We start from the raw sequence: 18,101 nt of genomic DNA, 5'->3' as shown, positions 1-18,101 counted from the left end.
CTAGCAACACCGGCGTCACCAGGGCCACCTCTGATTGGTGGGATCGATGTGCTCATCGATCCCACCAATGACAGGTCACAGCAGCAGTATGACCGCTCTGTGACCTGTCTCTCACCTGTCTAACTGCTCTGCAGGAAACCTCACTAGTTGAGGATTCCTGCAGAGCGTTCACGCTGCCAGATCCCCTCCTGTGCTGGGACTTGTGGTGCCACAGTAGCGTGTGACACCATAATTCTTGCTAAAGAAAGAAGACAGAAGAAAAATGATAATTACTTACCGGTAATTTAATTTTCCAGAGCCATGACAGCACCGCACATTGAGAGATGATGTCCGCCCCCAGGAACAGGAAACCTGTAGCAGAGATAAAAGAGGGGGCGGCACCTCTCTCCTCAGTTTTTGTTTCAGAGTATGCAAGGTAACCGCCAAATTAGTACACCTGTATATTACGTAACAAGGTTACTTTTATACACCTTCTTTAACGTTTAATGGAGTTTTTTTTTTTTTGGTGCATCACACAACCATCACCAAGATAGGGCGGGAACTAATGCGGTGCTGTCGTGGCTCTGGAAAATCAAATTAAAAACCGGAAAACCGGAAAGTAATTATCATTTTTTCCCTTCCCCATGACAGCACCGCACATTGAGAGGAAGAAATAGAATAATCCTAGGGTGGGACAACAGCAGATAACACTTTCCTACCAAAGCCTAGATTTGAGGGCCCTAGGTCTAGCCTGTAGTGGCGGAAGAAAGTGGAGGGTGAAGACCATACTGCTGCTCTGCAAATCTGTTCTACAGACGCATTTGCCCTTTCAGCCCAGGACGTGGCTATGGCCCTTGTAGAGTGAGCCCTTATACCCAGTGGGGGAGTCTGACCTGAGGAAGAGTAAGACAGTGCAATAGCCATACGAAGCCACCGTGCAATAGTTGATTTTGAAGCTTTTTTACCCGTTTGCCCCCTGGAAGGAGACAAAAAGGTTGACGACATTCGCCATGATTTTGACATTTCTATGTATTGGAGTAGGCAAAGTCTTACATCAAGGCAATGAAAAACTTGCTCTCCCTGGGATTTTGGATTTGCACAAAATGAGAGCAAAATGATTTCCTGGTCCCTGTGATATTTTGAATTGACCTTTGGAAAGAAGGCCGGATCAGTTTTTATGATCACTCTGTCCTCCAAAAAGGTAGTATATGGAGGATTTACAGAAATAGCTTGCAGCTCGCAGATACACTGAGCCGACGTTAGGGCAACCAGGAGTACTGTTTTTAACGTTGAGGCTTTTTCAGAGATAGAAGCAAGAGGCTCGAAAGGAGGAGAGATTAAGGCATTTAAGACTAAATTTAGATCCCAGGGAGGCACCTTAGGTAATAATTTTGAGGGTCTTGCTGCAAATGAGGCTCGGATGAACCGGTAGACCCAGGGGTGATCTGCAAGTTTTTGGTCGAACAATGCACCCAGGGCAGAGACTTGTACTTTTATGGTTTTAGTAGATAACCCTCTTTCCAGCCCTTTTTGAAGGAATTCCAGTATTTCTTTTACTGGGACTTTCTGGCTCGTATTGGACAACTTCTGACCCGAGAATTCCATGAACTTTTCCCATATCTTTTGGTACTTATCCAATGTTACTTTTTTTCTGCTGGTGAGCAGCGTGTCTACTAAAGAGTTCGAGAAACCCTTTGCTAGTAGTAGTCCCCTCTCAAGTTCCAGGCAGTGAGATGAAGTCTGTGCATTTGAGGATGTAACACTGGGCCCTGGTGTAGGAGATTTGGTATGTCCAGGAGGATCCATGGGTTCGAGATAGACATACATCTGAACCATGTGAACCATGCCAGTCTCGGCCAAAAGGGTGCTACAAGAATTATCCGCACTTTGTCCTCCCAAATCTTCTTTAGGACTATCGGAATTAATTGAATTGGAGGAAATGCATACCATAGATGAAATTTCCACTGGTGTAGCAGTGCATCAACCCCTTCCGGGTGTTCCCTTGGATTGAGGGAGTAGAACCTGTTTACTTGTCGGTTTTTTTCCTGTGGCAAATAAATCTCTCTGGCATGCCCCAGATAGCACAGATTTTCCCAAATACGTCTCAGTTCAGGGACCACTCTCCCTGGCGTAATACATGACGACTTAAGAAGTCTGCCACAAGATTTTCTTTTCCCTTTAAGTGCCTTCCTGACAAAGACAAAATGTTGTTTTCTGCCCATTCGAACAGTCGTTTGGCTTCCAACATCAGGGACATTGATCTTGTTCCTCCTTGTCGTTTTATGTATGCTATGGTAGTACTGTTGTCGGACAGTATTGTAACGTGTTTTCCTTGGACCTTTTTTCCCGCTTGGAGAAGTGCTCGCCTTACAGCTGTCAACTCTTTTAGGTTGGAGGATGTCGTTTTCATTGAGGGTTCCCACGGACCCTGTAGAACTAGCCTAATGGCCCTGCATCCATAGTTAATACTACCGGGTCTTGAATTGACCATGGTACAGCATTTATTAAGTTTTCCGTGTTTAGCCACCACTTCAACGATTCTTGTACCTGCGGTGATAGGAGTATTTTTCGATTTAGATTGCATGGAACCACCGACTGTCCGGACAAGATTTGATTATGTAATTCTCTTGTATGGGCCAGCGCCCACTTGACTTGACTTGTTAGGACCCCCTAGAAGTGACATTGCGGACCTTAGAGAGATGGGATGACCCGTCTGTACCTGGTGTATTTTTTGAATGACGGAGTGAATCTTTCTGTCTGGGAGAACGTATTTTTGCTCGATTGAATTCAGCTGGATTCCCAGGAACTCCTGTATCTGGGTTGGATTTAGTCTTGACTTTTTTAAGTTTATTATCCAGCCCAATTTTGTCAGTATTTCTAGTACCCTTGTGACCGCCTCTCCACATTTTTGTTCGTCGTCCGCTACAACAAGAAAGTCGTCCAAATAGGGTACCAGCAGTATATCTTCCTTCCTTACATAAGATGCTATTTCCGATATTTTTGTAAATATACGGGGAGCTACTGAGACCCAAAAGGGAAGGCACCGGTATTGTAGAGGAGTGGGAACCTGAGCTATTTCTACTACCAATCTCAGGTATTGCTGGTGTTCTTCGCAGATTGGTACATGGTAATAGGCGTCGGGTTAAGTCTATTACCACCATGTAAAACCCTGGCCTGAGTAACTTCAATGCCGACCTTAGAGTCTCCATTTTGAATTTTTCCACCCGGATATACCGGTTTAACGATTTAAGGTTGAATATCGTTCTTATTGAACCGGCTGGTTTTGGTGTAAGGAAAAGAGTGCTGTAGAACCCTTGTTCCACTTGTGAATGTGGTACCTTTTTTAGGACTTTCTTTTGTAGAAGGATCTGAATTTCTTTTTCTAGCACGGCCTGATTTTTCTTGGCGGGGGCCTGATGAAATTTAGTCGCAGGCCCTCGGATAATAAATTTGTTATCCATTGAGAGGCAGGTAATGCCACCCATTGATGGAGGAAATGTTGGGGCCTTCCTCCCACCGGATTCCTGGCGTCATTGCTGTTTTGAGTTTGATCTAGGGGGAGGCTTATTGAAGAGGAATCCCTTATCTTTCCTCCAGGGTTTTCCTCGCATGGACCTATCATCAGATCGTCCACGGCCACCCCTATTTCCAGATCCTCGAAAGGACGAGCGAGTATCACCCCAACGACGTTTAAAGAAGGGAGGAAGCTTTTTCCAGTAGTTCATCTAATGTTTTCCCAAAAAGGTACTGACCCTCACAAGGGACTGCACAAAGTTTTACTTTTGACTGGAAGTCTGCGTTCCAGTTTTTTAGCCATAATGCCCTATGCCCTGAGTTTGATAGGGCACATGCACGGGCGGCACATCGGAGTCCACCGACGCGTCCGCTAGAAAACCTGCCGCTTTCTGTATTGAGGGTATTACCTCCAACAGTCTTTCTCTTGGGCATTTATTTTTAATTTGCTCAGTTAATTCCTCCAGCCACTTGACCATAGCATGAGCAGTGCAAGTGGCAGCAACCCCTGGTTTAAATGACCACGCTGATGCCTCCCAAGCGTATTTTAAGAAGCCATCAGCCTTTTTGTCAAGGGGGTCTTTTAGGGCATCCATATCTTCAAATGGTAAGGCTATCCCTTTAGATGTGCTGGCGATGGCTGCATCTAATCTTGGGGCTTACTCCCATTTATCACAAACTTCCTCGTCAAACGGATATTTGCGTTTTAGGGTCTGTGGTACTGACATCTTTTTGTTAGGTTTTTTTCCACTCTCTTTTAATTAGATTTAGGATGCTTTCATGAAAAGGAAAAACCTTAAGTTTTTTTCCCTCTAAATTGCTAAACATAGAGTCTTGGACCGTGCGTTGTTCCCTCGGCGTTTCAACCCCCTTAGTGGACCTAACCAATCTTAGTAATTCCCCAATATTCTCAGATAAGAAATAAGGGTGGCCACACTCCTCATCCGATGAGTCTAGATCTGATATCTCGGAGGGGGATTATTCTCCCAGCTCTTCCTCTGAGTCTATATCAGAGCTTTGGGTTTTTTTTTTAGAGGTATGGGGAGGGGTGGGTTTTTCAGAGCTGATTGTTTGTTCCGTTAACTGCTCTTTTACTGACATCTTCACCTCATCCCTTATGATGGTTTTAATGCTCTGGAGTAGGGATGGTGACTCTTCGGCTACCATTTTTTCAATACGTGGCCGACAGATCCGTTTTTTGTATGTTTTAGGAAGGGTTTCCCTGCATAACGCACACACCCTATTCTTCTGCTCTGTGGTGGCCTTTCTACCCTATAATATAAACATGAGATAGGGCCGTCAGTAATAGTGTGCTTCGACTTACAAAGGCACTCACCTACCGAACCCATGAATATCACGACGGCTGTGGGTCCTCCTCTGGCAAGCGTCCATCTGCAGTGGGGTCCGCCATGCTTGAGGCTGCTCACCGCTGGTTACTGTGCGCGGCCTTGTTTTTATGAGTGGAGCGGTGTGCGCGCTCCTGGAACAACTTCCGCCTGGAAGCGTCCAGCACACCCTCTCACTCCGGCGTGTGACATCACTTCCGGCGCGACCGGAAGTCATCACCCACTCAGTCGGCGCCAGTGTCGTGATGGGCATGCCTGCACCCCGGCCCAGCCTTCCGACAGGAGCGGCCGCCGGGGAGTCCAGGAAGGGGACGAGCACAGCCAGACAGCTTCCCATGGCCGGGATCACAGACGCGCACCACCGCGCCCAGCTGCAGCCCCCCCCCCCCCCCCGGACCTCGGTCTCCAGACCGGCAACATCAGAGGAGGATCCCTCCGGAGGTATTTCTGTACAGGCATCCGCCTGCAGGAACAGGAAACCAAAACTGAGGAGAGAGGGGCCGCCCCCCTCTTTTATCTCTGCTACAGGTTTCCTGTTCCTGGGGGCGGATACCATCTCTCAATGTGCGGTGCTGTCATGGGGAAGGGAAAAGAAGAGAGACTACAACCGTAAGTGTTGATCCCCAATCCCCCCTTCCCTTTCCCCCTCCACCCCCACTTTGTGCCGCCGCCGAACGTTGATTGGTGACGCAGTTCACCGATCAACACTCGTGCTCACTTTTCTTTTTCACACCCCCGTGTGCACACCCAACAGCCGCGCCTAACTCGTGCCTGCCGCTTTTTTTCCCTCACATCCCCATGCGCACACCCAGCAGCAGCGCCTAACTGATACCTATCTTTTTTTTTCTTCACATTCCCATGCGCACACCCAGCAGCCACGCCTAACTTGTGCCTGCTGCTTTTTTTTTAAATCACATCCTCGTGCACACACCCAGCAGCCGCGCCTAAGGCTACTTTCACACTAGCGTTAACTGCAATCCGTCACAATGCGTCGTTTTGCAGAAAAAACGCATCCTGCAAAAGTGCTTGCAGGATGCGTTTTTTCTCCATTGACTAACATTAGCGACGCATTGCGACGGATTGCCACACGCCGCAACCATCGTGAGACGGTTGCGCCGTGTTGTGGCGGTCCGCCGGGAGCAAAAAACGTTACATGTAACGTTTTTTGCTCCCGACGGTCCGCTTTTTCCTTCCGCCCGCACCTCACAATGGGGCAGCGGATGCGCTGGAAAAATGCATCCGCTGCCCCCGTTGTGCGGCGGAGACAATGCTAGCGTCGGTGACCTCGGCCCGACGCACTGCGACGGGCCGAGCCCGACGCTAGTGTGAAAGTAGCCTTACTCATACCTGCAGTTTTTTTCACATCCCCATGCGCACACCCGGCAGCCGCGCCTACCTTTTTTTTTTTTTTTCTTACATTCCTGTGCGCACACCCAGCAGCCACTGTACTTTGATAAGTGACGCGGCTCACTTATCAGAGCTAGGGCCTGCGGTTTTACTTTTCAGACATTTGTTCTCCCTATTTGCCATTTTTCTTTCAGCTTTTTCATTTTCAGACAAGTTTGCACCAATCACTATCCCCCCTAAACACACACATCATTATAAATAAATTACACCCAAGCACCATATTCACACAAAAAAATGTCCCACCCGTCCGAACAGCGCTATTCATTGGAGGAGGCATATTCTTTCATTGCCTCAGACACGGACAGCGAGGGAGAGGATCCCACATTTCTCTGCTTTACGGATTCTTCTTCTTCCTCAGGTCCTGTGGAACCGCCGCGCAGACGTTGCAAGACAGAAGATGAGGCAACGCCCACTCCTGAAGATTAACCAGGGCGCCCCTTTTCGGACCCCGCCCCCAAAAAATTACGAGTCACCGATTCCCGATTTTGTGGCAGAATCAGGAATCAAGTTTGACACCACCGGCCTCACAGAAATAGACTTTTTTCCAAAGTATTTTTCTGAGGACTTTATTAACCTTATGGTGGAGCGAACTAATTTGTACGCTCAGCAATTTTGGCGCAAAACCCGGTTCATCATTTTCTAACTGGTCTCCTGTAGACGCAGTTGAAATGATGCAGTTTTTGGGCCTGGTCCTTCATATGGGGATCCTGAAGAAGCCAGAAATTCGGCAATATTAGAGTGTTGATATTTTATACAACACTCCAGTGTTCCAAATGGTCATGGCCCGGACGCATTTTGAGGCCATCCATAAATTCCTGCATTATTCCGATAATGCAGTGTCCCGCACGAGATGACCTCTCACCGATAACTTTTATGCCAGCATCCCACTCTTTAAATCCCTCTCTGTGCGAGGTACCTCAGCCTGCGGTACTGTCAGCAAAAATCAGAGGCCTCTCGAAAATGCTACTTGGGCAGATGCTCAGAAAAGGTGAGAGCAGAGCCCAATATAGCGACCACCTGCTGGTGGTCAAGTACAAGAGGGATGTCCTTCTCTTGACCACCATACATGGTGATGGCAGCGCCCTCAGCACTGTACGAGGTACCTCTACACAGGTCAGCAAACCGGACCGTGTACTGGGGTACAATAAAAACATGGAGGGTGTTGATCTCTCCGATCAACACCTCCAACCGTACAGTGCTTTGAGAAAGGCCAAGGTGTGGTACCAAAAGCTGTCCGTGAACATCGTACAAATGGCAATGCTCAATGCTTTCCTGCTGTCACGATGTGCACGCCACACCGATATGTCGTACCTTCAGTTCCAGGAGGTAGTGGTTAAGGCCCTTATATTTGGCAGTCAGGACGGAGCGGGCCCCAGTACTTCCGGAACTGAAGGTGCTCGTATCGTACCAGGTCAGCATTTTCCAGGGGTGGAAAGAAAAGGTAAGAAAAGGTAAGCCGCAAAAAAGGTGCAGAGTGTTACAAAAGAGGAATACACAAGGACACCACTTATCAATGCGACACCTGCCCCAACAAACCTGGCCTGTGTATGAAGGATTGCTTCAAATTGTACACCTCCATGCACTAATTTACTTTACAGGAAACAGAGTAGTTCCAAAAAGGGGGCATATCTAGATAAGTTCCTCGGGGGTCTAGGTTCCAAAATGATGTCACTTGTGGGTTTGTTTTTTTTTTACTGTTTAGGCACATCAGAAGCTCTGCAAATGGAACATGACGCCCGCAGACCAATCCATCAAAGCTTGCATTCCAAAACGTCACTGCTTCCCTTCAGAGTCCCGACGGGCACCCAAACAGTTTTTTCCCCACATATGGGATACCAGGACAAATTGGACAACAACTTTTAGGGTCCAATTTCCCCTGTTACCCTTGTTAAAATTAAAAATTGGGGACTAAAAGACCATTTTTGTGAGCAAAAAAACGGTTTTTACGTACCGGTAATAGGATTTTACGGAGCCACGACAGCACCCCTACGAGAGAGGGGATCCGCCCACCTTCCGGACAGGAACCTACAGGATTTAAAGGGGCGGTCCCCCTCATCACTCCAGTTTGTGTTTCAGAGCATAAGGGACACCGCCATTGAGTTAGTACATAAACATATATACTTAAACATTACTAAATACCATCACCTTCTAAAGAGTGATTTTTTTTAAAGGCACACTTTTCCCAAAGGGTGCAGAAACCAGTGATCAACTACGGGGGGGAATGTGCGGGTGCTGTCGTGGCTCCGTAAAATCCTATTACCGGTACGTAAAAAACGGTTTTCCTATCGCCACGACAGCACCCCTACGAGAGATTTTCAAAGATCAATCACCTGGGAGGGACTACAGCACTAAGTACTGAACGGCCAAAAACTAAATTGGCCTCTGATGATAGGTCAAGACGGTAATGTCTATAAAAGGTGGAAGGAGATGACCACGTTGCCGCCTTACATATTACGTCTATGGAGACGTCCGCTCTTTCCGCCCAGGATGAGGCCATGGCTCGAGTAGAGTGGGCCCTGATGCCATCTGGTGGTGTCTGGCCTTTAGCAGTATAAGCAAGATATATGGCATCTCTTATCCATCTGGCGATAGACGTCTTAGTTACACTCGCCCCCTTCCTTGGATTCTGAAAGGAAACAAACAGAGCCCTACTCTGCCTCCATGGTTCGGTCTTGTGTAGGTATTCTAATAAAGCTCTTCTAACATCTAACATGTGATATTTCTGCTCATCAGCTGAATTCGGATTGTCACAGAAAGATGGTAAAACTATTTCTTGACTTCTATGAAATTTAGAAGCTACTTTTGGTAGGTATGCGGGGTCCGGTTTTAATACTACCCTATCCTGAAAGACCATTAAATAAGGAGGATCTATCGACAATGCTTGTAAATCACTCACTCTCCTAGCAGAGGTCCGGGCTACCAGGAAGGCTGTTTTTAAAGTTAAATTTTTTATGGAGACAGAATCTAATGGCTCAAAGGGGGGTTCTGTTAAGGCGTCTAAAACCAAATTTAAATCCCATGGGGGTAATCTAGGAATATACACTGGGTTACTGCGTTCAGTGGCCCTAATAAATCGGGAAACCCATCTATTTCCCGCCACATCGTTGTTATATAACGCCCCAAAAGCTGAAATTTGGACTCTAAGGGTATTTACTGCCAAGCCCAATTCTCGGCCCTTCTGTAAAAACTCCAGAATAGCCGGAATTGGAACCTTGCCCGAAAAGGGTTTTTGGTAGAAGGCAAGGAACTTTTTCCAAGTCTTAGCATAGATCTTGGTAGTAATCTCTTTCCGACTATTTAAAAGGGTAGCTATCAGAGCCTCTGAAAACCCTCTTCTCAATAACTCCCTCTCAAATTCCACGCCGTCAGATGCAGGGATTCCACATTGGGGTAACGGAATGGACCCGGAGAAAGAAGCTCCGGACTGACTGGCAATACCCAGGGATCGGTCACAGACATTGTTCTGAGTAACGAGAACCATGCCCTCCTGGGCCAAAAGGGGGCAATCAGGATCACTCTCGCCCTCTCCTCCCTGATCTTCCTGAGTACTATAGGGATCAGACACATTGGGGGGAACGCATAAGCCAGAGGGAAATCCCAGTGTATTTGAAGGGAGTCTATTATACAGGGCTTGTCCGCCACCCGAAGAGAAGCAAACCTGTTGGTCTGTCTGTTCTTTCTCGTTGCAAATAGGTCTATAACGGGCAATCCCCATAGGTCTACTATCTGTTTGAACACCCGTCGACTTAGAACCCATTCTCCCTGACGCAGAGAATGACGGCTGAGGTAATCTGCCTCTGTGTTGAGCTCTCCTTGAATGTGAACGGCTGACAGAGAGCGAAAGTGGGTTTCGGCTATGTTGAATATGTCTGTGGTGGTGTTCATTAGAGATCTTGACCTTGTACCTCCTTGATGGTTGAGATACGCTACTACTGTTGTGTTGTCTGATTGGACTCTTACATGTGAATCCTGCAGAGATGGTAGCAACCTGAGTAGGGCCTTTTTTTTTACTGCCGTCAGCTCTTTCCAATTCGAGGACTCTTGGGCCTCTAAGAGAGACCATTGCCCTTGAGTCCAAACATCTCCTATATGAGCTCCCCATCCTATCGGACTGGCATCGGTTGTAACCACGTTGTCTGGAACTATACTCCAGCGTACTCCTTTTCCTAAATGTCGCCTGTTTAACCACCATCTCAGACTGTGTAGAGTGGCGGCGGACAGCCTGAGTCTTCCGCTTAATTGCCCTTGAAGACTGCTCTCTGCATCCAAGACCTGGGCCTGCAACACCCGAGTGTGGAACTGAGCCCACTGAACGGCTGGTATGCAAGACATTAGGGATCCCAGAAGGGACATAGCGTCTCTCAAAGTCAGATCTGTTTTTTTTGTTACCGTACTGACTTTGTGCACAATCCTCTTTTTCTCTTCCGGAAGGAAACATAGTTGCTCTTCCGAATTTAGCAGAATACCTAGGAAAGTCTGAGTCGTTGATGGTTCCAATCTTGATTTTTCCATATTGACTATCCAACCCAAGTCCTGTAAGGAAGATATTACATGATTTAGGCGACCACCACACTGAAAAAACGAATTTCCCACTACCAGGAAGTCATCCAAGTATCATGTTCTCTGACATAGGCCATTACTTCCGCCATGACCTTAGTAAACACCCTCGGTGCCATAGATAGACCAAACGGCATTGCAGTAAACTGAAAGTGTCTGACCTGGTCGTTTAAGCGCACCGCCATTCTGAGGAATTGTTGATGATCCTGGTGAATGGGCAGATGGTAATACGCATCTTTTAAATCCAGGACTGTCATATAAAATCTGGGAAAAAAAGTTTAGTGGCCGTTTTAATAGATTCCATTTTAAAGGCATGATATTGTAGATGTTTGTTCAATCTCCGTAAATTTATGATGGTTCGAAAGGATCCATCTGGTTTGGAGATTAAAAATAAAGGGGAATAGAACCCTTTCCCCTGCTGATGTTTAGGAACCTCCACTATAACTTTCTTCCGTATTAACGTTTGGACCTCTTTCTCAAGGGCCTTTTGTTGGTGTAAGGAATCGGGGGCAGTCAAGATATAAAAATCAGAAGGTTTTTCCCGGAACTCTAATTTTAACCCTGAATTAATTATACCTAAAACCCAATTGCTTGCAGCTATTTTAGCCCACTGAGCATAGAAATATTTTAACCTGCCCCCTACTGGAAGATCTTTATTAGCGATAATTTCTTCTTCTTCTTGAGGAAGATGATGAGGCATTAAAGTCCGAACCTTTCTTTTTTGGGTCTGTTGGTTCCCAGTCTCGGTTGTGGTAAGGTCTTCGGTATTGGAAGCGTCTTCTGAAGGTATTCCTAAAGGTAGGATTGAAAGTTTTAGGAAAACCTTTCTTCCTATCCTCAGCCTTAGCTAGGATGTCATCCAATACCGGGCCAAACAGGTACTCACCCCTACACGGTATTGTACACAGTTTAGCTCTCGCCTGGGCATCCCCTTTCCAGGTCTTAAGCCATAGGGCTCGGCGAGCAGCATTTGAGAGACCTGCCGATCTCGCTGCTAATTTTAAGGAATCCACCGATGCATCCGCTAAATACACCACCCCTTCCCGTATTTGCGAAAGGGAGTTCAGCATCTTGTCTCTGGGCACCTTGGATTTCAGCTGTTCCTCCAGCTGGGATATCCACACCATAACAGATCTAGCCGTACATGTGCTAGAGATGGCAGGTTTGAACGCCCCCGCAGATGATTCCCATACTTTTTTCAAAAACATGTCCGCCTTCCTATCAGACGGATCTTTCAGAAGGCCCACGTCCTCCAGCGGCAAAGTACCGGCTTTAGACGTAGAAGCCACCGCTGCGTCCACTTTTGGGACTTTCATCCATTCTGCCAGATCATTGTCTTCAAAGGGATACCTCCTTTTGGCTGATGACGGCAGGAAACCCTTATCCTGCTTATCCCATTCCCGTTTTATAAGGGTCTTAACTGTATCCACAACCAGGAATGCCTTACGACTCCTCTGGCACAAGCCCGCAAACATTATGTCCTGTGCGGACCTTGGTTCCTTGCTCTCTGTAACACCCATGGTAGCTCGGACTCCTTTAACTAACGTATCCATGTTATCCACCGAGAAACAAGGCCTTCCCTCTTCATCTGAGGAGGATGGAGATGAGGAGCGGGAACATTCACCTTCTTGCAGGGACAGACTAGATCCTGGAGATATGTCCCTGCCCGACCTTCCCTGGCGGCTGCTTTTAAGGGAATAGCTTATTTCCTCCCTGATGACCGCTCTAAGGTCTGATGACCGGAGGGGAGCTTCCTCTTCGAAGGTCTGACATATGCAAGCCTGACAAAGCCTTTTGGTATAACTGTCAGGCATTAGAGTCGTGCATAGAGCACATTGCTTGTGCTTAGATTTAGTTGTTTTTTTCCCCCTAAAACAAAGCACAAATAACAGACCATATCAGCACCAGGAGTTTTGTTAACACTCACCATAAGGCTGACTTTGTGAATACCGATTCTGAAGGAGTGGGATTCAATTGTGACGCTGGGGCGCTCGCACGTTGCCCCGTTCCACGCTGCTGCTTCTCCTTGAGCGGCCGCTACCGTTCTTACTGCGCTGCTCCGTTCCCTCTCCATGAGGGTGCTCGGCGTCCCCGACTGAGGACATAGCTGCACGCATCATTCCAAAGGCAGCGCTCCTCCCCCGGCTTACCCCGGAAGTGTAAGAACTACTTCTGGGTTCACCAGCGCCGGTGTGCACCGCGCTCAACTGCGGACCAGGACGGCACTGCCCGACTCCTGGGACGCGATCCACTTGGCCAGACGAGGGGGGGTCTGCAAGCAGAACACCCCCCGACGCTGCTTCTGAGCCCCCGATTCTGCCGTTCCTAAAGACACCGCGCAGAGGCATGGAGGCCCGGGTAAGACTGCCTGCAGGCTCCCGCCGTCCGGACATGAACCCAAACTGGAGTGATGAGGGGGACTGCCCCTTTAAATCCTGTAGGTTCCTGTCCGGAAGGTGGGCAGATCCCCTCTCTCGTAGGGGTGCTGTCGTCGCGATAGGAAAATAGGATTTTTTATTTTCACGCCCGGGCATCAAACTTTAGTGAAGCACTTGGGGGGTTTAAAATTCTCACCGCACACCTAGATAAATTCCTTAGTGGGTCAAGTATCCAAGATGGGGGTCACTTGTGGGGGCTTTCTACTGTTTAGGCACATCAGGGGCTCTACAAATGGAACATGATGCCCGCAGACCATTCCATCAAACTCTGCATTCCAAAACGTCACTACTTCCCTTCTAAGTCCGAAGTGTGCCCAAACAGTAGTTTTCTCCCACATATGGGGTATCAGCGTACTCAGGACAAATTGGACAACAACTTTTGGGGTCCAATTTCTCTAGTTACCCTTGGGTAAAAAAAAAAAAAAAAAAAAAAAATTGTTGCTGAAAGATCATTTTTGTGACCAAAAAGTGAAATGTTCATTTTTTTTCCTTCCACGTTGCTTCTGCGCCTGTGAAACACCTGAAGAGTTAATAAACTTCTTAAATGTGGTTTTGAGCACCTTGAGGGTTGCAGTTTTTAGAATGGTGTCACTTTTGGGTATTTTCTGCCATATAGACCCCTCAAAGTGACTTCAAATGTGATCCCTAAAAAAAAATGGTTTTGTAAATTATGTTGTAAAAATGAGAAATCACTGGTTAACTTTTAACCCTTATAACTTCCTAACGAAAAAAAAAAAGAAAAAAAAAATGTTGGTTCCAAAATTGTGCGGATATAAAGTGGGAAATGTTATTTCAGAACTATTTTGTTCGACATTTCTCTTGTTTCAAGGGCATAAAAATTCAAAGTTAGAAAATTATAAAATTTTCGCCAAATTTCTGTTTTTTTTTTTTTTTTTTTACACAAATGGACGTAAGTTATATCGAATAAAATTTTACCACTAACAAGTACAATATGTCACGAGAAGACAATCTCAGAATCGCCAAGACCCGTTGAAGCGTTAAGGAGTAATTACCTCAAAGGGACAGTGGTCAGAATTGTAAAAATTGGCCCGGTCATTAACCCCTTAATCCCATATGACGTACTATACCGTCGAGGTGGGGTGGGCCTTAATTCCCGGTGACGGTATAGTACGTCATACGCGATCGGCCGCGCTCACGGGGGGAGCGCGGCCGATCGCGGCCGGGTGTCGGCTGCATATCGCAGCTGACATCCGGCACTATGTGCCAGGAGCGGTCACGGACCGCCCCCGGCACATTAACCCCCGGCACACCGCGATCAAACATGATCGCGGTGTACCGGCGGTACAGGGAAGCATCGCGCAGGGAGGGGGCTCCCTGCGTGCTTCCCTGAGACGATCGGTACAAGGTGATGTACTCACCTCGTACCGAACGTCTTCTCCCTGCAGGCCCCGGATCCAAAATGGCCGAGGGGCTGTATCCGGGTCCTGCAGGGAGCACTTCCGGGTCGGAGCAGGCTGCAGATGAAAGCTGCAGCCTGCTCCGATGAAAGTATGATCACGGATCTGATAGAGTGCACACTATCAGATCTGCGATCTGTGATGTCCCCCCCTGGGACAAAGTAAAAAAGTAAAAAAAAAAATTTCCACATGTGTAAAAAAAAATAATAATAATTCCTAAATAAATAATAATAAAAAAAAAAATATTATTCCCATAAATACATTTCTTTATCTAAAAAAAACAAACAAAAACAATAAAAGTACACATATTTAGTATCGTCGCGTCCGTAACGACCCAACCTATAAAACTGGCCCACTAGTTAACCCCTTCAGTAAACACCGTAAGAAAAAAAAAAAAACGAGGCAAAAAACAACGCTTTATTACCATACCGCCGAACAAAAAGTGGAATAACACGCGATCAAAAAGACGGATATAAATAACCATGTTACCGCTGAAAACGTCATCTTGTCCCGCAAAAAACGAGCCGCCATGCAGCATCATCAGCAAAAAAATAAAAAAGTTATAGTCCTCAGAATAAAGCGATGCCAAAATAATTATTTTTTCTATAAAATAGTTTTTATCGTATAAAAGCGTCAAAACATAAAAAAATAAAATAATGATATAAATGAGGTATCGCTGTAATCGTACTGACCCGAAGAATAAAACTGCTTTATCAATTTTACCAAGCGCAGAACGGTATAAACGCCTCTCCCAAAAGAAATTCATGAATAGCTGGTTTTTGGTTATTCTGCCTCACAAAAATCGGAATAAAAAGTGATAAAAAATGGTCACGTGTCCGAAAATGTTACCAATAAAAACGTCAACTCGTCCCGCAAAAAACAAGACCTCACATGACTCTGTGGACCAAAATGTGGAAAAATTATAGGTCTCAAAATGTGGAGACGCAAAAACTTTTTTGCTATAAAAAGCGTCTTTTAGTCTGGTTTCACACTTGCGTTTTTATCTGCATGCGTTTTTTAAAAAAACCGCATGTGTGAAAAAATGCATGTAAACGCGGTAAAACGCATGCGTTTTTATAGAAAAACACAAGAAAACAAGAAAAAAACAAAAAACCCTAACCCTACCCCTAACCTGAAATACGTGGCACTGAAATATACGTTTATATACGTATATAAGTGCCACGATATTTCAGTGGCCACGTATATAAGTGCCACGTATTTAAGTGCCACGTATTTAAGTGCCACGTATTTAAGTGCCACGTATTTACGTGCCACGTATTTACGTGCCACGTATTTTTCAGTGCCTGAAATACGTGGCACTGAAATATACGTTTATATACGTATATAAGTGCCACGATATTTCAGTGGCCACGTATTTAAGTGCCACGTATTTAAGTGCCACGTATTTACGTGCCACGTATTTTTCAGTGCCTGAAATACGTGGCACTGAAATACGTGGCACTGAAATATTGTGGCACTGAAATATTGTGGCACTGAAATATCGTGGCACTGAAATATCGTGGCACTTAAATACGTGGCACTTAAATACGTGGCACTTAAATACGTGGCACTTAAATACGTGGCACTTAAATACGTGGCACTTATGACTGTCAGAAAATGTTCAGTAAACGGTTAGGGGTAGGGTTTCAGGTAGAATTGGGGAGTTTCCACTGTTCAGGCACATCAGGGGCTCTCCAAACGCGACATGGCGTCCAATCTCAATTCCAGCCAATTCTGCGTTGAAAAAGTAAAACAGTGCTCCTTCCCTTCCGAGCTCTCCCGTGCGTCCAAAAAGGGGTTTACCCCAACATATGGGGTATCAGCGTACTAGGGACAAATTGAACAACAACTTCTGGGGTCCAAGTTCTCTTGTTATCCTTGGGAAAATAAAAATTTGGGGGGCTAAAAATCATTTTTGTGGGAAAAAAAATATGTTTTATTTTCACGGCTCTGCGTTGTAAACTGTAGTGAAACACTTGGGGGTTCAAAGTTCTCACAACACATCTAGATAAGTTCCTTGGGAGGTCTAGTTTCCAATATGGGGTCACTTGTGGGGGGTTTGTACTGTTTGGGTACATCAGGGGCTCTGCAAATGCAACGTGACGCCTGCAGACCAATCCATTTAAGTCTGCATTCCAAATGGCGCTCCTTCCCTTCCGAGCTCTGTCATGCGCCCAAACAGTGGTTCCCCCCCACATAGGGGGTATCAGCGTACTCAGGACAAATTGGACAACAACTTTTAGGGTCCAATTTATCCTGATACCCTTGTGAAAATACAAAACTGGGGGCTAAAAAATCATTTTTGTGAAAAAGAAAAATAATTTTTATTTTCACGGCTCTGCGTTATAAACTGTAGTGAAACACTTGGGGGTTCAAAGTTCTCACAACACATCTAGATAAGTTCCTTGGGGGGTCTAGTTTCCAATATGGGGTCACTTGTGGGGGGTTTGTACTGTTTGGGTACATCAGGGGCTCTGCAAATGCAACGTGACGCCTGCAGACCAATCCATTTAAGTCTGCATTCCAAATGGCGCTCCTTCCCTTCCGAGCTCTGTCATGCGCCCAAACAGTGGTCCCTCCCCACAAATGGGGTATCAGCGTACTCCAGACAAATTGGACAACAACTTTTGGGGTCCAATTTATCCTGATACCCTTGTGAAAATACAAAACTGGGGGCTAAAAAAATCATTTTTGTGAAAAAAAAAAATAATTTTTATTTTCACGGCTCTGCGTTATAAACTGTAGTGAAACACTTGGGGGTTCAAAGCTATCAAAACACATCTAGATAAGTTCCTTAGGGGGTCTACTTTCCAAAATGGTGTCACTTGTGGGGGGGTTTAATGTTTAGGCACATCAGGGGCTCTCCAAACGCAACATGGCATCCCATCTTAATTCCAGTCAATTTTGCATTGAAAAGTAAAATAGCGCTTCTTCCCTTCTGAGCTCTGCTATGCGCCCAAACAATGGTTTACACCCACATATGGGGTATCAGCGTACTCAGGACAAATTGCACAACAATTTTTGGGGTCCAATTTCTTCTCTCACCCTTGGGAAAATAAAAAATTGGGGGTGAAAAGATAATTTTTGTGAAAAAATATGATTTTTTATTTTTACGGCTCTGCATTATAAACTTCTGTAAAGCACTTGTTGGGTCAAAGTGCTCACCACACATCTAGATAAGTTCCTTAGGGGGTCTACTTTCCAAAATGGTGTCACTTGTGGGGGGTTTCAATGTTTAGGCACATCAGGGGCTCTCCAAATGCAACATGGCGTCCCATCTCAATTCCAGTCAATTTTGCATTGAAAAGTCAAATGGCGCTCCTTTCCTTCCGAGCTCTGCCATGCGCCCAAACTGTGGTTTACCCCCACATATGGGGTATCAGCGTACTCAGGACAAATTGTACAACAAATTTTGGGGTCTATTTTCTCCTGTTACCCTTGGT

This window comes from Ranitomeya variabilis, chromosome 1, assembly GCF_051348905.1.
Source record: "Ranitomeya variabilis isolate aRanVar5 chromosome 1, aRanVar5.hap1, whole genome shotgun sequence".
NCBI lineage: Eukaryota > Metazoa > Chordata > Amphibia > Anura > Dendrobatidae > Ranitomeya > Ranitomeya variabilis.
The sequence above is the reverse complement of the archived record's forward strand: the minus strand, read 5'-3'. Positions refer to the sequence as shown.